We start from the raw sequence: 16,587 nt of genomic DNA on the forward strand, positions 1-16,587 counted from the left end.
AGTCTTTATTAACATATAAGTCTAGTGAAACTGACATAATTAGGCAGTTTGTGCCATGAATGGCTTCACCTCGAGGAAAGCTGATACAGAGAAACCTGATCTCACCAGCCAGATAAATGTGAGGCTGGTCTCCCAGGTGAGCCTGGATATTCACTGGTTGTGGTGGGCAGAATTCTAAGATGTCCCCAGGATCCCTGTCCTTCTTCCTCAGAGCCTTTATAACCTCTTCCCCATGAACACAGGTAGAATCTTTCATGTGATGGGTTATTACTCTCATAGTTAGGTTACTAATCAGTTGACTTTGTATTAACCAAAAGAGTGATTATCAAGGTGAGCTCGACATAATCAGTCAGCTTTATAAGGGACTGGGCCCTTCCTGGAGTTAGACAGATTTGAAATGTGAGAAGCTGCACTTAGAGAAAGCTGCATGGCAAGGAACTGAAGTAGTCTCCAGAAGCTGAGAATAGTCCCTGGCTTGCAGTGAGCCACAAAATGGGCACCTCATTCCTACAGCCTCAAGGAACTGAATTCTTCCAACAGCTATGAGAGCTACAAGGGACTCTTGGCTCGAGAGGAGACCACATTCCAGGTGATACCTTGATTTCATCTTTGTGGCACAGTAAGCAGAGAACCTGGGTAGATCTGCCTGGACTCCTGACCTACAGAATTACGAGATAATAAATTGCTGTTGCTTTAAACCACTACGTTTGTGGTTATTTATTATTATGCAGCAGTAGAAAATGAATACACTGTTAATGATCCAAAGTTGTACATCATTTCCCTGGCTCATCAGAGGCTAGGAGAGTAGATAGTAAGAGCATGCGACTATTATTTTGCTTTTTATCTGTCCCAGAAAGGGAAGCACAACTCAGGGAATTTTGTGGTCCCAGAGGATGGCTGTGTTCATTCTTACGACCCTCTGCAGGAAGATTACTGTCATCCCCAAATATCCTCTTCAGCAAAGTCCCTAGAAAAGACTTCTTAAATTTTGTCATCCTTTAGACTTCTGGTTAATTAAAATAAAGAGAAACTTCCCCTAATCACCCAGTCTAATGTTGTCCACCTCTCAGAGGCCCTTCATAGTGCTGGTCCGTGATTATCTTTCTTATTTGCTTTCTGGCTTGCTACTATGCTCTGATTTGAAAGTAAGAAACATGAAGGCAAGGACCTTGTTTATTTTGCTCACTGTTTTATCTCCAGAGCCAGTACAAGTGGCTGGCAATGAATGAACAATTGCTACTTGAAAGTATAATAGAGAAAGGCAGCCAGTGCCAAAATTGCAAACACACAGCATTGTTATACACTCATATACCCGGCATTCACACACAGCTCTATTAAAAGGTGTTTTTTTTTTTTTTTTTTTTTTTTTTTGAGACAGAGCTTCAATCTTGTTGCCCTGGCTGGAGTGCAATGGTGCGATCTCAGCTCACCACAACCTCTGCCTCCCAGATTCAAGCGATTCTCCTGCCTCAGCCTCCCGAGTAGCTGGGATTACAAGCATGTACCACCATGCCCGGCTAATTTTGTATTTTTAGTAGAGACGGGTTTTCTCCATGTTGGTCAGGCTAGTCTTGAACTCCCAACCTCAGGTGACCTGCCTGCCTCGGCCTCTCAAAGTGCTGGGATTACAGGTATGAGCCACTTCACCTGGCCATAGCACCTTGTTCATATTCTTGCAATAAAATTTTTGATGCTAGTTTATGAGATTCTTGAGGACAGAGGTAATGTCGTCTTATCTTTGTACCTTTGTGCTAAACACAGGTATCAATATGTAGTCAATGTTCAATAAATGTTTGTGGAGTATGATGGCAATTGATAATTAAACGAAAAAACAAAATTATTCTCAACGTGTATATATATATGCATATATATATATATTAGACTAAGTGTAATTCTTTTTCATTTTAAGAAACATACCAATTTTTAAACAACATCTTAACCCAGTGAAATCCATTTTGGGAGTCTGGCCTTCTGAACTGTGAGATAATAAACTTTTGTTATTTTAAGCCACTAAGTTTGTGGTTATTTGCTACAGCAATAAGAGACTAAGGCATAGGTGGAGGGACAGAGCTGTTTTAGGCAGATGTCGTCTCCTTACAGAGATCAGCTTGCATTGCAGGACATATTATCAATGGTTTGGGGTCCTGCCATTAATGGGAACCGTAGATTTTACCTTCAGTAAAGCTTTTCTCATCATCTCTCAGGCTTCCTCCCCAACCTTGTGCCTGCATGTGATATGGCAGAGTAGAAAGAACATGGGCTTCAGAATCAGAGAAACATAAATTTAAATCCCAGTTCCACCACTTATCAGTCACGTGACCTGGGACAGCTAGCTCCACCTCTCTGGTCATCTTTCTTCATCTTACGTTCAGTATTGTTATAAGGGTTAGAAAGCAAAGAAATCATAACGATGAAGATAATGTTATAATTGATGACCAAAGCAGCCTTCCAAGGAGGTACTCACACTAGAGTTTTTCTGCTCTGAACATCCACAGGATTGCCAGGTGGCAGGGCCTGTGGAAAGCTGGGTTGTTTCTGTATATTCTAGGGAAAGAAGTTTGGTGCCACCAGGCTCAGACCTGGGGTGAGGTAAAGGGCAGCGGAGACTGGCTAAGAACAGAAAAGAGGAGACAAATGAATGGCAAAGTGCAACAAATTCTGTAATATGAACTTCCCTGGCACTTTCTAGTCTTCAATAAGCAGTTCTAAATTTATATGATCTCAACATGAGTGTGTTTTTTATGGAAACTTTCATTGAAGCTTATTTTTAGAACCACTTCGATTTAGGATAAAACAGAGAGAAGATTCAGGCAGAAATGAGAGGGTATAGCCCCTAGAAATAAATAAAAAGCAAGGAAGAACTTTGGACTTCCATCAATTGTGAGATTGAGCCGAGATGACCAAACTCTCTAAAAGACAAGGCCAGGGTCCTGCTAATAACTCATTGCAGGAATGCCTGGAAAATTATAGACAATCAAATGGTGAGGACTTCAATTTGGGTGGTGTTTTGTATGCTTTCTTCTCTCCTTTGAACCATATTGACTTGCCAGTTTGCCTAGATAGAGATATGGAAAGAAGTAGATCTAACAGGAAAACAGTGGGGATGGCAGGTGGTAATAACAATCAAGAGGTCCATTACCCTTTCAGGGCCCAGAATTTATCCCTTTTGTTTCCAATCACCCCTCTGCCCTCTAGTCCAGTGCTGTCTGCTGGGGAAGGCTTAACACAAGAGAGCAGGTGGCTTCACAGGACTTTCATGTGGGTAATGAGTTGGAACATTTACCTAAAGCCAAGCCCAAGGAACTCCCAGCTGCTCCACACTGGAAGCTGACACACAGTAACATATATGCATGTGTGTGTGTGTTGAGATGGTGCGGGGGGATCATTTTTTGTAATAATCAACAAGCTTGTAGCTGTTTCCTGCCGGTGTTATAAACCAGGATAAGAGCTTCCTGGATCACTTGATCTCTTTTTGTGTTGGTAAAAATAGTCAAGCCTGTCTTTAGGCAGTTAGCCACCTCTTCAAGCCATCAACTTTATGCACAGTATCCAAGGAACTCCTCCTTGCCTTTTCTGAACTACCGTGGGAAATGATTGGAAGGAGACAGCCAAAGGCCAACAATATAGGGCAAGGCCCCTGAGCATCCTTCTCAGCTCTGGGGAAGGTTAATGAATTGTACTTGGGGAACAAAGAGAACTTTGACAACAGAGATTCTGACAGTTTCATAAGGCAGGAAATGTGGCCATTATCAACCCAGAGCTGGGTGTGCAAACACAATCTATGTGTTTATATACCTTCTCCTAGTTTGTGGACATTGTTCAAATGGAAGAGGAAGAAAACACAAGAAGGAAATCCTCTTCCTTTTGGCAAGACACAGACAGAAATTCACATGCTTGACCTGCATCTGTTGTCTCAAGGAACAAGTCACCTTCACTGTGTTGGGTGTCACAAAGAGAGTTGAAAAGACAGCATCATCACCATCAAATCATTCGTTCAAAAGCCATTTATTGAGCACTGATTATAGAACAGGTGCCAAGGTTACAATGGTAAGCAAAAAGTCATTGTCCTTCCTTTGCCTCATGGAGCGCCTCATCTAGTCATTGTTGTGGTTCACCTTGTCATCATCCTCATTGCAAACACCACTACCACCTCCCTTTTTATCTCTTAGGGCAATTTAAAAAATTATGTGGCTGTGTGTGGTGGCTCATGCCTGTAATCCTAGCACTTTGGGAGGCCGAGGCAGATGGATCACCTGAGGTCAGGAGTTCAACACCAGCCTGGACAACACGGCAAAACCCCGTCTCTACTAAAAATACAAAAAAATTAGCCAGGCGTGGTGGTGGGCACCTCTAATCTCAGCTACTCGGGAGGCTGAGGTAGGAGAATTGCTAGAGCCCTGGGGGCGGAGGTTGCAGTGAGCCGTGATTGCACCATTGCACACTAGACTGGGTGACAGAGTGAGACTCTGTCTCAAAAAAAAAAAAAAAAAAAATATGTTTATGAATCACCCAGGGACCAAAAAAAGGAACATCAAAATATAATCTTTAAAAAACTTAAAAAGTGAAAAATAATTATCTGGAGATTTTATTAAAAGACAGATTTTCAGGTATATTTGCCATGCTATGAATTACAAAATCTTGAGGAGAGTCCCAGGACTCAATGTATTCAAAGTAATTCACATAGTTCTGATGTACATATTTCATGGTTTATATTTTGCAAATATTGTCTTATGTTATAGCACTTTATACATTTTTGTCACATTCATTGTGTTCTGAATATCACAACAGTCCAATAAGGTAGATAGAATGGGAAGTATTATCTCCAATTTACTTATGAGGAAAATTAATGCATAAAACTATGCATTTATCCTAATTTAATATAACTGATATCTAATTTGTTCAAGCCTCTGTTTTAGAAGTTGCAGAGAAGAATGAGATACTTAATGAGTTTGTATTAGGAGGGAAAAGCAATGTATACAATGTGTCAGATGCCTTACATGCTATATTACTTGTAACTTACTCTAATATATATTAGTAATACATGCATATAAATGCATTATATTAGCCTTAATTTAAACCCTGAGGGTGATACATTTCTTCATTTACTAATTTGTTCATTCACTTGTCTAATATTTATTGAGCACCAGTTATGTGACTGGCATTGCTTGTTGTATTTTGAAGGCAGTGGTATACAAAACACATTTTAAAAGCCTTCCTGGAGCTCATATTTTGGGGCAGAAACAGAGAACAGGAAATCATAGCATAGTGTGATTAGTTCATATTTGTGGGGGTATGTCTAGGAGTCCACACTCTAGTTATAACAGTGCAAGTGCTTAGTAGCACTATCCATATCTACATCGGAGGGTTTGCTGATTAGCATAGGGATGCCAGAAATAATTCCTTGGTGAAATAAATGATATTAAGGATGTGTAGATGACAAGAAACTTTACAAGACAAGTCTACTTTTTCATGAATAAAGCAGATGACATTGACAAGCCCAGTAGCCTAACATCTTTGGCATAACTAGGTCTAGAATTCTATTTGATCATCTTTCTCCTCCAGTTAATGGAGGACTCTGTCATCTTATCTTTTTTTTTTTTTTTTTTGAGATGGAGTCTCACTCTGTCCCCCAGGCTGGAGTGCAGTGACGCGATCTCAGCTCACTGCAAGCTCCACCTCCCGGGTTCATGCCATTCTCTCGCCTCAGCCTCCCGAGTAGCTGGGACTACAGATGCCCGCCACCACACCCGGCTAACTTTTTTGTATTTTTAGTAGAGACAGGGTTTCACCATATTGGCCATGCTGGTCTCGAACTCCTGACCTCGTGATCTGCCCACCTCGGCCTCCCAAAGTGCTGGGATTACAGGCGTGAGCCACCGCGCCCGGCCCATCTTATCTTACTGGATAATTTCCTGAACCTGTATGCACCTCAGAGTAAGGACTGCATGCAAGTGCTTATTGAAACAACTAAAAGGATAGAGAGGGAGAAATCACCAAGTTTCTGGGAATAGGCTGCATGACTATTTGGGACTTACTTGGTAATAAATGTTTGTAGAAGTGGCAGAATTCTTTCTGAGACTTGCTCTCATCAAAAAATCCCTTCCTCAAGTAAGATTGTTGGGGAGCAACTTCACAACCCCACCTGCCTGTTATTGTCACAGCCATTGTTTGCCAAAATAATCTGACAATTATGAGCAGACAAATTGACATACCAATTTGTAACAGATTGCGTCATTTAGTCTCTTACAATAATAAGGTGGTGTAGACAATCTTATTATCTCCATTTTACAGATTAGGCACTTCAGGTTTAAAGAGGTTAAATAATTTACCTGATGCTGTTATTAGATATTGAGTAGCAGAGCAACGGTTTAAACTGGTTTGTTTCTAAAGCCTGTACTATTTCCACTAACCCATTCTGGTTTGAGAAGATCCTGGTGTCATAAAATCTATGTAAAACCATCTCTCAACAGTTCTCAGTGGCTTTGTGTTTCAGCTGGTCATTCTCTTTCACACCAGCCACATTCAACTTACCTTTGAGTTTCCTCTCCAACCTTCTGCCTATGAAGGGCCAATTTAAATTTCCCTTCTGGAAGAAGTTCCCAGTAGTTGATGATCACTTTTTAATCTATGTTAAATCTCTTCTCCTTCAAATAACTAACTGAAAAGTTTTTTCAGTTGAAATAATATTTTTTCTATAGTTTTCTAATACTCCATAGCACCTAGTATGATGCAATACGTATAGAAAGCATATGATCTTTGTTGCCTCCATAGGTAAAATGGAACTGCACAGCTTAGAACATACTACCTGGCATATAATAGATACTTACAGGTATTCACTCTTGAAATTAGACTTTTCACAGGATTCTGGATGAGATCGTGGATGTCACTTTCAGTTTAAGATGATCAGAACTAGAAAACCAGTGAGAATTCCTTTTGTAATTTAAAAGACTCATTCTAAATGGCTATTATTTACTTATTCTTTTAAATATAGGGCTTAAAGGTCTTGGAACAAGAGGTTCATTCTTAATACATAATGTACGTATCCAAAAATCTGAGTCAGCAATGAGGTTATCTGAGGCCAACCTGAGAAAATATTTATGGAGGGAGGTCCTGGATAGTGCGAGCAGAACTGAGATGGAATACGGAATATGGGGAAGGAAAAGTGTGCACGGAGCCAAAGCTTTACATGTTAGATTTTCTCCATTGATTATAAACAAATTAGAAGAGAAGGTAGTGCATGTACCATATATTAAGTTCAAAACAGCCCTTTACTTACTTTGGAAACACAAAGCACATTTCACATCTCGTCACTTCTTAATGATTAGTGTGCTGAATACAATTTGACGTCATTTAAAACAGATGGACTTTGCAATTATTGCTTAGTTACATGCAGACATGTGATAGAATCACAGCATTTAATATATGCATGCTGATGTATATAGCTATGTGCAACTTGTTTCCACATCCAATGCCAATCTGAACAATTCAACAGGAGATTTTGTTAATTTATGAATTTCTTTAAATTAATGTTCTATGGTGCAATACAAATTGATCAGTTTTAGGTATATGTATTTGAAAAGAATGAAATTATCAGAAATTGAGACTGTTGCCAAAATAAGAAATACAGTCATTCTGTGAACAAGTATGTGTAATATAATTAGGAAAAATAACTTTATGAGCTTTATGCAAACTCAAAGGGTAGAAAAATCATTTCAATTAAAACTTAAGAAAGAAGTGCTTTTGTGATACACACATATATGGTAAATATCCTTAACATATTGAACTATGAGAAACAGCAATTTTATGATGAAAGCACTGGTTTTTAAAGTGATGTAGTCTTAGATGTGGGTCCCTGTTCTACCAGTTCTAGCTGAATTTACTTTCTATTTCTGAGCTTTAGTTTTCTCTCCTTTAAACATGAGGGTAAGCATAATTGTTCCTATCTCAAAGAGTTGTTTGAATAAATGAGATAGTATACATGAAAATTCCCATCACACAAGTGGCATGCAGTAAGGGTTACTTACCTCCCCCTCTTTTCTTGCCTCTGTTGGTGTTTATGATGAATCTAGCCATATGTTATTCGATTTGGAAGGGCTATAAGATACACACAAGGGGATATAGGCAGGCATTCTCTTGTGTCTTTCGTGCATTGTATGCAGAAAGTAGAGAGTGGAAATTTTGAAAAGTGCTGGTTGAGATATTCCCAAGTTTTTCCTACTAGGCTATGGCCAGCAATTTAATTAGAGACAAGATCTCCAATTAGCCAAAAGAAAGTCAGATGACAAATTATTGCTATACTGAAAAGATACCTTGAATATAGGAAGTCCCCAAGGAGCGTTGATGGGCAGCAAGGAGGAAGGAGGAAGAACCAGGCACACGCTGAAGGCCAAGGCAGTGCAGGGAGCCAGGCTGTGACAGCAGAGTGAAAGGAACCAGCAAAGCACACCAGCAGGAGAGGAAGATTCCATTTGAACCCAAGCTACATGACCCATCTAAGTCCTAAGGCTCATCGATGTTATGCACCTTCTCAGCATACCCAGGTGCCAAGCACAGGGCAGGTAAGGAGCGTCTTCAATGACATATTCTGATCTAATGAAGCAAGCACTGCACTGAACCAGGAGCCAAGAGACCCAGATTCAATCCCTCTTCCACTTAGAAGCTCTGTAATATGGAGCAAGTAAATTCCTTCAGTGCCCTCACTTGTAAAGCACTGATAATGTTTGCTGTCTTTCACAGGTACTATGAGATCTGAAAAAAAAGGGAACATGAAACAACACAGGTTAGTGGTCAATGACACAGACTGCCTGGATTCAAATCCAGATCCTGTACTTACAGCAGCATCCAATCTTGCCAAGTGTAGCTGTACCTCAGTGTGATCATCTGAAAAAATGGGATAATAAGATGCCTTTCTCATAGAGTTGTAGGCAATAAGTGATACCAGTAGTACATGTGAAGTGTTTACAACAGAGCCAGACAGAAGACATTCAGTAAATTTAATGTGAACTATGATTATTAATGAGAACATTAATAATCAAACATCACCTGTTTGTGAACAGGTGCTGTAGGAAGAAAATAGAACTTGGTTCCAGAATCAGACAGACTTAAGCTCTGATTCAAATTCCATAAATATGAGCTGGATGATTTGAAGGACATTCAACTTTTCTTAATAAATATATATGTATATTTAAATTTGCAAGCTAGGCATGTTAATTCACTTTACAGTTTGTTCTTACAAAGATTTGAAATGATCTATGTCAGGCAAATAAAATATGTTATATTTTCGATGGATGGTAATTATGTACAGTTGTAGGGTGATAGATACATTTAGAAGGCATTAGTATTAGAACTGATATTATTGCAAGTTTTTTCCCGAGCAATAGATGACTTCTCAGATGCTAAGACTGTGACATTATTGAGTCAATGTGAACAAGGTGAGCCAGTGCAGCTGGGAAAGGCGAGAAGCTTGTTAAAAACAAGCATAAATGCTTCTTCCTTTATAGACAACCCAATCAGAATAGACATTCAAACAATTCATCTGTCCCCTGTGGTTTACATTCATAGTGCATTTTGCCCAGCCCTCTCTCCTCTCTGGTCCCATGTGTTGGTGAGACCAATGAGGAGAGCAGTACAATGTCCTGGGACAGAAATGCCACAGGTAGCCTGAGGACATGAGCTCTTTGTCCTGTGGGTCTCAGACATCAACAATGCCGCCACTGTTCTCAGAAAGGCTGGAATGTGGATGGAGGCCAGCTGGACTCAACTACCACAAAAGCAGACCAAAGAGTTGCAAATGGGCCAGGAGGAAGGCTAGAAGATGGGTATTTGAGAATGCAGGTTTTGGTGCACTCTCACAGTGCTCTTCAAAGCACTGGGCTCTTCCCAGTTTAACACATGCCAAATACCCAAAGGAGCAAGCAACATGCTTCTCATTCCCAGTAGAAAGTCATGGCTTAGAAGACCTGTGAAGGGGAAAATTGCCTCAGCAATGACTAAGTTTCTCATTCGTGGCAGGTGCTTTATACGTTGATCCCATTTGGTCCCCACAGCACCTGTGTCAAGTTTCAATCATCCCAATGATGCAGGTGCATTGTAACCCTTCAACCAATTTTCGTTATGATTATTGTCATTGTCATCATTATTATTGGAAACGGAGAGAAAGAGACTCATGGCAGTTAACTCATTTGCCCAAATTTATACAGCTGGTTAGCGACAAAGCTAGGACCCAAACTAGTGGCCTATCCTTTGCATCAAAGCCTACAGCCTAAATGACTCATTAAACACCTTCCCTGAACCAATGGCCATATTAGGTGCATAAACAGAGATAAAATGGTTTGCTCTAAAAAACTTAAAGTCTAGTGAAATGTTTTGCAAACTCTGGGACATAGCCTTTGTAGTTCATTAAGCTACTCTGAAGTCATCACAAATGCATTTTTAATAATTTGTTAAAAAATTTAAGTATAGAATGCATATTGCATAATACTAGTATTTGATGACATTTTTGTTTTAATCATATGTAAATACACATATATGTGTATGTATGTATCATATCATAATGTATAAAATATATCTTTTTTTTTTTTTGAGGCAGGGTCTGCTCTGTCACCCAAGCTCTGTTCCCCAGGGAGAGTGCAGTGATGGCTGCACTGTAGCCTCAACCTAAAAAATAGCTCATAAAAATCATGGTGAGAAACTTTTGGAAGCTATTACTTTAGTAATTTTGCAAGCAAAAGACACAGAGATTTATGTGGGGCATTCCCTACTTGCTAACTCTTGTTCTCAGTCTCTTTACAGTATCTCAAGTGGAAGAGAAGGATTATAATGCCCAAGTCAATGGTTAGGACTTCATAAAGCAGACTTCTTTAATCCACAGTGAACATCTTAGTATACTACAAAATTCAATAGCATGATATGAATTAAGGTTTGAATTAAGCTGGAGTTAAGGTAATTTTTTCATTCAACAAATGTTCAACTAACATTTGTTTATCCTCCTCTGGGTATTAGGAGTATATTTTCTACTGTACTAGTACATTCTCTACTGTACTAGATACTGAAGAGAGGAGATTCAAAAGACAGACATATTATTGCCCTGTTCTCATAGAGCTCACAAGTCCTTTCACAAATATGAATTGAACACCCTGTATGCACTAGAATCTGTACAAGGATCCAGGAATATCAGAGTAATGCCAAACAATGTTGGAATATGAGGATCAAGAAAAAACATGTGCCCCATACACATTTTTTTTTTTTTTTTTTGAGATGGAGTTTCCCTCTTGTCGCTCAGGCTGGAGTGCAGTGGCATGATCTAGGTTCACTGCCACCTCTGCCTCCTGAGTTCAAGCGATTCTCCTGCCTCAGCCTCCCGAGTAGCTGGGATTACAGGCACCAACCACCATGACTGGCTAATTTTTTTGTATTTTTTGTGGAGATGGGGTTTCACTATGTTGGGCACACTGGTCTCAAACTGCTGACCTTGTGATCCGCCCGACTTGGCCTCCCAAAGGGCTGGGATTACAGGCACTAGCCACTGCGCCTGGCCTATATATATTTTAATATAAAGATTTAAAAAATATAGTGCCTGGCCTATATATATTTTAATATAAAGATTTAATTTTATTTTATTTTTAATTTATAAATCATGTATATATGGGATACAATGTGATGTTTTGGTCTATGTATACATTATCAAAAGATTTAATTAAATCAACATATCCATCACCTCAATAATTTATCATTTTTGGTTGTGAAAATGTTAAAAATCTTTTTTAGTAATTTTGAAACATACAATACATTGTTATTAACTGTGGTCATCATGCAGTGCAATAGATTATTAAAATCTTTTATCCAAGAAATAATATTTATTTCTCCAATAAATACAACTTTGTACCCTTCAATTAACAACATCTTCCTTTTCCCCATCCTTTCCCCTTTGCCCCAGCCTTTGGTAACCACCTCTCTATTCTCTGTTTCTAGGAGACTGACTTTTTCAGATTCCACATATAAGTGAGAGCATATAATATTTGTGTTCCTGTGCCTGGCTTATTTCCCTTAGCATAATGTCCTCCAGTTCCATCCATGCTGTCACAAATATTAGAACTTCCTTATTTTTAAAGACTGTATAGTATACCATTGTATATGTATACTATATTTTTAAAAATCCATTAATTTGTTGATAGATTAGATTGCTTCCATAACTTGGCTGGTGTGAAAAATGTTGAAATTAACATGGGAGTGCAGATATGTCTTTGACATGCTGATTTCAATTCTTTTGAATATTGATTTCAATTCTTTTGAATATACACCCATAAATGGGATTGTGGATTATATGGTCATTTTATTTTTAGTATTTTTTTTTTTAGGAAACTCCCATTTTCCAAACTTTCTGTGCTAATTTACATTCTCCCCAGCAAAGTACAAGTGTTTCTTTCTCCACCTCCTCACCAACACTTTTCATGATTTGTCTTTTTAATAGCAGCTGTTCTAACAGGTTTGAAGTAATATCTCATTGTAGTTTTATTGCTTTTCCCTCATGATGAGAGAAATTGAGTATTTTTCATATATTTATTGGCCATTCATGTGGCGCATTAATATGTTTATAATTTTTTTAAGAACATTAAAATCATTGAAGAATATTGAAGTCTAAAAGTAGGTGTACTAAAATTCAATACATTATTTTAAGATTAGATATTTTATTTATACCCAAAATAAACTTATTTTAATTTTAATTTCCTGTTTTGTTGATGAGAAAACTCACCAACATATTCAAAATCAGCTTCTTGCTTATCTCATTTTCATCTGGGGAAATTGCTATGTTTAACAATTTCTCTTGACCAAATGAAATGGTCTTACATAATGATTAATACAAATCCAGTCTTATTTAAAATATTATGTTCACAATGGAATGTTTGCACTAATTTTGATTTTTTTTTTTTTTTTTTGAGACGGAGTCTTGCTGTGTCACCCAGGCTGGAGTGCAGTGGTGCCATCTGGGCTCACTGCAAGCTCCACCTCCTGGGTTCAGGCCCATTCTCCTGCCTTAGCCTCCTCAGTAGCTGGGACTGCAGGCGCCCGCCACCACGCCTGGCTAATTTTTGTATTTTTAGTAGAGACGGGATTTCACCGTGTTAGCCAGGATGGTCTCGATCTCCTGACCTTGTGATCCACCCACCTGGGCTTCCCAAAGTGCTGGGATTACAGGCATAAGCCACCGCACCCGGCCACTAATTTCGATTTTTAAAAGCACTGCACTAAAATATTATTTATCTTGGTTGTTTATGTTTTTTGCTTCCCCTACACTGTCACTGAATTTTGCAGCCAGTCAGGTGCTTCGCTCACCTCACCCTAGTCCCAGCACTGAAGAAAACATCAGCAAAATAAGACAGAGCCCTTGTTCTCCAGCTCGTATAATCCAATGGGAGGTCAAAGTAAGTAAACACATACTAGCTAACATAAATGCTCTTCTAAGTACGCTACATAAATTAATTCATTTAATTCTTCCAGCAATTTTATGAGGCATATACTACTTATAATTCCTGTTTTACCAAAAAAAATAATAATAATAAAGAAAAAAGAAAGAAAGAAAATTTAGGGACAGAGCAGTTAAGAAACAAACTCAAAGTCGAGGAGACTATGCCTGTAATTGAACCCACACAGCCTGGCTCCAATCCTGAAAAATCAACCACTGAGTAGTCGCTAGATTAAGACAGGTGGTTGTAGTTTTTTATTTAAAGGATCATCAGCTCAGCTGGAGAAACAAAAAGAGAACATGATATTACATCATATAGGACTTTAAAAACCAACTTAACAATAATAATTATAATAATTAACACTTTGGGTAATCTGCCCCCAGATAGTTCTCCTAAAAATGTGATCTTCCTTCTCTGAGCTATATGCTTTTCATTCCCAAGGAGGATAATAGTAATTCTCTCTACCAATGCTTGAATTAAATCAGAGAATTTCCTTAAGATGAATTTGCACTCAAATTTACATCTTTTGCACAGTAAGTAGCCACACTGAGACCTACTACACTGAATCTATGTCTCTGAATATTGCATCTTATGCATTCTATGAACAGATATTTATTAAGCACCTACTGTGAGTCAATTTTATTTTTAAAGAAAATATAAAATGTCTTTAAAGCATCAATCCACAAGTCTGTTTTACTCTGAATTCTTTTGGAGACATCCCTGAGGAGCAAGCAGTACTAATGCATAAAGCTATATCCTCAAATATAAAACTATATATAACACACATCTGTATGACGGTTTATGGGTTACAATGTGTTTTCATGTACATTATTTCATTTGCTATTTATCCTCTATAATGTCTCGGGAGATAAGTAAAATTAAAATAACACTAATTTAAAACACTCTAATTAAAGGAGCCTAAAATGGTAAGCACTAGCAATAGATAAACTCTAATTGTTGCCCCACTGAGGAAGAGAGTTTGAAAAAATAGGTCATACATAATGGTTTTCCCTGTAGGGAAGGAAAATAAAATGCTGAAGCCCTGCCACTAACCGCTAACCACTTGGGTGGTATCAGGTTAAATCATTAAGCTCTGTATTTTAGTTTCGTTACCAATATAGTGAGTTTTCAGTCACATGCCAGTTCATCTCACAGCATGAGATGAGTCCCTCAAGTACAGAGATTGTTCATCTTTTCATCTCTGCAGTTCCCATGCCCAGTACAGGTCCTGGTATGTGAAGGACGGATGGATGGATGGATAAATGGATCAGTAGATGGATCAATGGGTGGATGAATAAGTGACTAATTGAACTGGTTTTGTCTGCCCTTTTGGCCCTTTCCTTGAATCTGTATCACTCACCCATCACTTGAAGCCAGTGGTGGGTGCTAGCTCAACTATGGCATTTGCCCAGGGTCTTTGCACTTGCTGTGGAAGAGATATGCTCTTGTATGAATTATCTACCTTCTTCATTCTACTTGCCATTTGGATTCCAGATCAAATGTGTTTTCTTCAGAGGTTTTTTCCCTGATCACCTCTTAATGTTGCCTCCTTAGTACTGTTTTATCGGTCACTCTGCTTTACTATCTTCAGAGCTCTTAGCACTCTTTGAATGATATTATTAACTTTTGCTAATTTACATATATGTTCCTTGTTTTCCCCATTGAATGCAAGCTTCATTAGGCCAGGGAATTAGTTTCTCTTATCCACTACTGAACCCTCAGTTTATAATATAGTGATGGTACTTAGTAGCACATAATAAATTATTGTTACATGAATGAACAAATTAGCCTCGATCACTCTTTCAGGTACTGATATGACCTAATATTCTTGCTTTAAAAATTATTTTCTGGTAATTGGACCTGGTAATTGGCCTTATAATCTTGGTTGCAACATTTTCTCCAGGTCTACTTTCCCATTTTAGAAACCTTGAACTTTCTCACCCATCTTCTCCAGTGCAAGTCCATAACCCACTAACTCTCAAAACTCTAAAAATAAAATAATTTCTTCCTCCTTCCTCTTTCCCATGAAACCTTCATTGATCAGGCTTATTCCTAGATTTCCTCTTATGAGAGGATCTAGAAATGGATGGATGGATGGATGAATGGATAAATGAATGATGAATTCATTTATAAATTGATAAATGATGAATTTAAGAATACCTTCAAGGTTTATGACAGTTTTCACCAGTTGAGTACTTGTAAAAATTCTTTTGTTTTCCCTACAAAGCTTTCTCCAGTGAAAGAGAGTTGCCATTATTCCAGGACCCTACTACTACTCTTACAAAAACCCATTTTGAGTTTGGAAAAAATTGACTAATTAAGACAAAATATTTAAAGCTGCAACTGAAAATCAAAACAAACATCAACTTTATTACTTAAAAAAATGGATTGGAGGATGTGATATAGATGTATTATGTCAATAAGCTTTGTTCCAATTATCTACTGCTACATAACAGCCAGCCAAAAATTAATTACTTAGTAACAGTCATTTATTTCACTCATGAATATCCAACTTGGGCAGAGCTTAGTAGGGACAGCTTGTGTCTGCTTCATGTGGCATCAGCTGGGATGGCTCCACCAGGCAGGAGGATCGACGTTCAAGGTGGCTTACGCACATAATCAGCAGGTTCGTTAGTAGGCTAGTTCTGGCTGCTACTGAGCCTGGCTGAGGGGATCAGCTGGAAGCCTTGCATCCTCTCCATGGGCTACTTGAGCTTTCTTGCAACCTGGAGCGAGATTACAAGAGCAAACATTCCAAGAGAATAAGGAGGAAGTGCATACCATTTTTATGCCCTAGTCTTGGAAGTAACAATATTATCACTTTTGCCATACTCTATAGACCAAAATAGTCACATACTATTCTGCCTAGATTCAAGGTTAGGGAAAAGAGACTACATTTATTTATTATTCTTTTTCTTTTTCTTTTTTGCCCTCAGCCAGTGGAAGTTTAGAAAGAAACTCCATTACTTGATGGAAGAATGATAAGGTTCTAAAGAGTCTGTGAGATGGGTGGTATTATTGGAACCATCTTCAGAAAATAAAATATGCCACAGGCTTCCTAATACTGAGTCCCAGAATTAGAGGGACATACTCTTCTTGTCATAGGCAGCTCTGGTAAACCCAC

At 38.4% G+C, this 16,587-nt stretch overlaps 1 long non-coding RNA gene across 1 annotated transcript in view; it reads right to left on the reverse strand.

Moving 5' to 3' along the window:
* Window positions 1-12,795: 12,795 nt before the first annotated feature.
* The window catches only part of LOC134761969 (uncharacterized), a 146,428-nt gene continuing 142,636 nt past the window's right edge, over window positions 12,796-16,587 (reverse strand). Inside the window, exon 4 of the long non-coding RNA XR_010141301.1 lies at window positions 12,796-16,189. This is a non-coding gene — a long non-coding RNA (uncharacterized LOC134761969). The remainder of the gene's footprint in view (window positions 16,190-16,587) is intronic.

The sequence above is a fragment of the Pongo abelii genome, chromosome 7 (assembly GCF_028885655.2).
Source record: "Pongo abelii isolate AG06213 chromosome 7, NHGRI_mPonAbe1-v2.0_pri, whole genome shotgun sequence".
Classification (NCBI taxonomy): domain Eukaryota; kingdom Metazoa; phylum Chordata; class Mammalia; order Primates; family Hominidae; genus Pongo; species Pongo abelii.